This window comes from Schistocerca serialis, unplaced genomic scaffold (genome assembly GCF_023864345.2).
Source record: "Schistocerca serialis cubense isolate TAMUIC-IGC-003099 unplaced genomic scaffold, iqSchSeri2.2 HiC_scaffold_126, whole genome shotgun sequence".
Taxonomy (NCBI): Eukaryota; Metazoa; Arthropoda; class Insecta; order Orthoptera; family Acrididae; genus Schistocerca; species Schistocerca serialis.
Window position 1 is genome coordinate 7,501 of NW_026047469.1, and position 5,000 is coordinate 12,500.

General features: G+C 51.3%; 1 non-coding gene across 1 annotated transcript in view; it reads right to left on the reverse strand.

Annotated features, from left to right (window-relative positions):
- Positions 1-1,345, reverse strand: part of LOC126438116 (small subunit ribosomal RNA) — a 1,910-nt gene extending 565 nt beyond the window's left edge. The window contains exon 1 of the ribosomal RNA XR_007581002.1: positions 1-1,345. This exon is cut by the window's left edge and continues 565 nt beyond it. This is a non-coding gene — a ribosomal RNA (small subunit ribosomal RNA).
- Positions 1,346-5,000: the final 3,655 nt, after the last annotated feature.

Sequence of the window (5,000 nt, forward strand, 5' to 3'; positions counted from 1 at the left end):
AGCTATCAATCTGTCAATCCTTCCGGTGTCCGGCCTGGTGAGGTTTCCCGTGTTGAGTCAAATTAAGCCGCAGGCTCCACTCCTGGTGGTGCCCTTCCGTCAATTCCTTTAAGTTTCAGCTTTGCAACCATACTTCCCCCGGAACCCAAAAGCTTTGGTTTCCCGGAGGCTGCCCGCCGAGTCATCGGAGGAACTGCGGCGGATCGCTGGCTGGCATCGTTTATGGTTAGAACTAGGGCGGTATCTGATCGCCTTCGAACCTCTAACTTTCGTTCTTGATTAATGAAAACATACTTGGCAAATGCTTTCGCTTCTGTTCGTCTTGCGACGATCCAAGAATTTCACCTCTAACGTCGCAATACGAATGCCCCCGCCTGTCCCTATTAATCATTACCTCGGGTTCCGAAAACCAACAAAATAGAACCGAGGTCCTATTCCATTATTCCATGCACACAGTATTCAGGCGGGCTTGCCTGCTTTAAGCACTCTAATTTGTTCAAAGTAAACGTGCCGGCCCACCGAGACACTCAATAAAGAGCACCCTGGTAGGATTTCAACGGGGTCCGCCTCGGGGACGCACGAGCACGCACGAGGCGGTCGCACGCCTTCGGCTCGCCCCACCGGCAGGACGTCCCACGATACATGCCAGTTAAACACCGACGGGCGGTGAACCAACAGCGTGGGACACAAATCCAACTACGAGCTTTTTAACCGCAACAACTTTAATATACGCTATTGGAGCTGGAATTACCGCGGCTGCTGGCACCAGACTTGCCCTCCAATAGATACTCGTTAAAGGATTTAAAGTGTACTCATTCCGATTACGGGGCCTCGGATGAGTCCCGTATCGTTATTTTTCGTCACTACCTCCCCGTGCCGGGAGTGGGTAATTTGCGCGCCTGCTGCCTTCCTTGGATGTGGTAGCCGTTTCTCAGGCTCCCTCTCCGGAATCGAACCCTGATTCCCCGTTACCCGTTACAACCATGGTAGGCGCAGAACCTACCATCGACAGTTGATAAGGCAGACATTTGAAAGATGCGTCGCCGGTACGAGGACCGTGCGATCAGCCCAAAGTTATTCAGAGTCACCAAGGCAAACGGACCGGACGAGCCGACCGATTGGTTTTGATCTAATAAAAGCGTCCCTTCCATCTCTGGTCGGGACTCTGTTTGCATGTATTAGCTCTAGAATTACCACAGTTATCCAAGTAACGTGGGTACGATCTAAGGAACCATAACTGATTTAATGAGCCATTCGCGGTTTCACCTTAATGCGGCTTGTACTGAGACATGCATGGCTTAATCTTTGAGACAAGCATATGACTACTGGCAGGATCAACCAGGGAGCTGCGTCAACTAGAGCTGAGCAGCCGGCCGCCCGGAGTGTGTCCCGGGGGCCCGCGCGAACACGCAAGCGTCCGCTCAATTATTCTGCAAACAGGAGGAGGCTGAGCTCCCCTGCACAACACACCTCGAAACCCTCTCAGGTCCCGGCGGCGCGCAGCGCCGTCCTAAGTACTTGGTCGGGTTCGAGAGAGGCGCAATCGCCCGGAGTTAGGCGAGTAGACGCTTTAGGTGCGACCACCCGTGCTCCCAACTGAGCTTGCCGCTGCCGACAGAGGCCCGGGAGCGTGCTGTCGTGGCATTGCCGGCGGGAGACAACACGCGCCACCTACGGTGACCGGCAGCTCCAACGCCAGCGCCACAGAAGGACAAAAGCCCCACTTGGGTGCCGAAGCGAACTCTCCCAGCACAGCGCACGCGCCAACACGTCCGCACAGCTGCGATACAAACCACCTGCGAGAACCGCTGGGGCGACCGAGCAGCAGACGGCGTCGCGGCGCCGAGCGCCGGGCGGCGGCGCATCCTCAGCGCACACAGTCCTCAATCGGACCAGCACACTGCAGATGGCCACCGCGCTTCGCACCGGGCCCGCGAGGACCTACTTTGGCCGCAAGGCGCCGCGAGCAGGGGGCGCCGGCGCGCAGCTGCGCCGCCTGCCGCGTCCGTCGGCCGGCGCGCCTGCCACTGGCCGCCCCCACCAGCCGGCTGTAGCGCGTGCGCCCACGCACCGCGCTGCCAGCACGCCGGGCGGCCCCCCCTCACCGGCCGGGGACGGTCCCACCCAGCCACCGCCGCGTATCGCCTCACACCCAGATCCCCTTTCGCGTTCGTGGGCATGGTGGGTCCCCCTTTCACGTTCGTGGGCATGGTGGGTATCCCTGAAACAACCGGTTAATAGCTCGACCGATCGTCGCCAACACTGATTCACCTCTAGCGAGAACAACCGCACCACAACGGGTTACCTGTTGTTCATTTGCGTAACGTCACCAGCAAACGTAGACGTCCATCGCCATTTGCAACGAGTATTGCATGCCTGTGTCAGGTGTCACAACACACTACGTCTGCCCACATAGACGCAACAACATGTGCACGCCTCGAGAACACGTGGAAGGTAGCCCCCGTACGTATGCGGTGTCCATTGCGCGAACGACTGTCAGCCGGCCTCTGCAGGATGTCGCAGATGTGGAACGCGGTGCAACATGCTATCACGGTGTGTGAGAAGAGACGACTACGTCCGAATACACGCTCCACTACATCAACAGACTGCTCATGCTGATCGCCATCCAGGGCGTCCGTTCCTCCCACACGTCTGAATGGCGTACCACACTGCAATCCAGCTCTTATAGGGAGACGACACGTAGCTGCGTGCACAATATTTGGACTGTATGGTCTGCCGTTGCTAGGCGCAGTCGTCGTACGGTCACACATGTGCCACGATGTATCATTCAGTACATACGGACCAATGTGCAGTACAGTTTGTGGGTTTTGCGTACATCGGCGGACAGGTGACAGGCCGTACCACAACGTAGGCTGAGTACGTCGGCATGCGAAGGGCATTGAACATGCAAACTTCTCAACGACCAGCTTGCGAAGGCAGGGGGGAAGGGGGGGGGGGCATGTACGTCCTGCTGCTATCCACATTACAGTGTATAGCAGGAGCATGTGGAAAGTCAGCAACACCTGCAAGGTGTTTAACATGACGCGATACACAGGAGGACCGGGCAGTGCGAATAGCGAACTATATTGCGAGGGTTGCGGTTAGGCAACACTACACTAATTTAACGAGTTGCATAACAATTACAGAGCAGGTTCAGCGACAACGTGCGTCAGGTTAAGGCGCAATATAGGTTAGGTTGAGGCACAATATAGGTTAGGTTAAGGCACAACATGGGTTACGTTAAGGCACAAATTGGGTTACGTTAAGGCACAACATGGGTTACGTTAAGGCACAACATGGGTTACGTTAAGGCACAAATTAGGTTACGTTAAGGCACAAATTAGGTTACGTTAAGGCACAAATTAGGTTACGTTAAGGCACAAATTAGGTTACGTTAAGGCACAAATTAGGTTACGTTAAGGCACAAATTAGGTTACGTTAAGGCACAAATTAGGTTACGTTAAGGCACAAATTAGGTTACGTTAAGGCACAAATTAGGTTACGTTAAGGCACAAAATTAGGTTACGTTAAGGCACAAATTAGGTTACGTTAAGGCACAAATTAGGTTACGTTAAGGCACAAATTAGGTTACGTTAAGGCACAAATTAGGTTACGTTAAGGCACAAATTAGGTTACGTTAAGGCACAAATTAGGTTACGTTAAGGCACAAATTAGGTTACGTTAAGGCACAAATTAGGTTACGTTAAGGCACAAATTAGGTTACGTTAAGGCACAAATTAGGTTACGTTAAGGCACAAATTAGGTTACGTTAAGGCACAAATTAGGTTACGTTAAGGTACAATATGGGTTAGGTTAAGGTACAATATGGGTTAGGTTAAGGTACAATATGGGTTAGGTTAAGGTACAATATGGGTTAGGTTAAGGTACAATATGGGTTAGGTTAAGGCACAACGTAGGTTAGGTTAAGGCACAACATAGGTTAGGTTAAGGCACAACATAGGTTAGGTTAAGGCACAACATAGGTTAGGTTAAGGCACAACATAGGTTAGGTTAAGGCACAACATAGGTTAGGTTAAGGCACAACATAGGTTAGGTTAAGGCACAACATAGGTTAGGTTAAGGCACAACATAGGTTAGGTTAAGGCACAACATAGGTTAGGTTAAGGCACAACATAGGTTAGGTTAAGGCACAACGTAGGTTAGGTTTAAGGCACAACGTAGGTTAGGTTAAGGCACAACGTAGGTTAGGTTAAGGCACAACGTAGGTTAGGTTAAGGCACAACGTAGGTTAGGTTAAGGCACAACGTAGGTTAGGTTAAGGCACAACGTAGGTTAGGTTAAGGCACAACGTAGGTTAGGTTAAGGCACAACGTAGGTTAGGTTAAGGCACAACGTAGGTTAGGTTAAGGCACAACGTAGGTTAGGTTAAGGCACAACGTAGGTTAGGTTAAGGCACAACGTAGGTTAGGTTAAGGCACAACGTAGGTTAGGTTAAGGCACAACGTAGGTTAGGTTAAGGCACAACGTAGGTTAGGTTAAGGCACAACGTAGGTTAGGTTAAGGCACAACGTAGGTTAGGTTAAGGCACAACGTAGGTTAGGTTAAGGCACAACGTAGGTTAGGTTAAGGCACAACGTAGGTTAGGTTAAGGCACAACGTAGGTTAGGTTAAGGCACAACGTAGGTTAGGTTAAGGCACAACGTAGGTTAGGTTAAGGCACAACGTAGGTTAGGTTAAGGCACAACGTAGGTTAGGTTAAGGCACAACGTAGGTTAGGTTAAGGCACAACGTAGGTTAGGTTAAGGCACAACATAGGTTAGGTTAAGGCACAACATAGGTTAGGTTAAGGCACAACATAGGTTAGGTTAAGGCACAACATAGGTTAGGTTAAGGCACAACATAGGTTAGGTTAAGGCACAACATAGGTTAGGTTAAGGCACAACATAGGTTAGGTTAAGGCACAACGTAGGTTAGGTTAAGGCACAACGTAGGTTAGGTTAAGGCACAACGTAGGTTAGGTTAAGGCACAACGTAGGTTA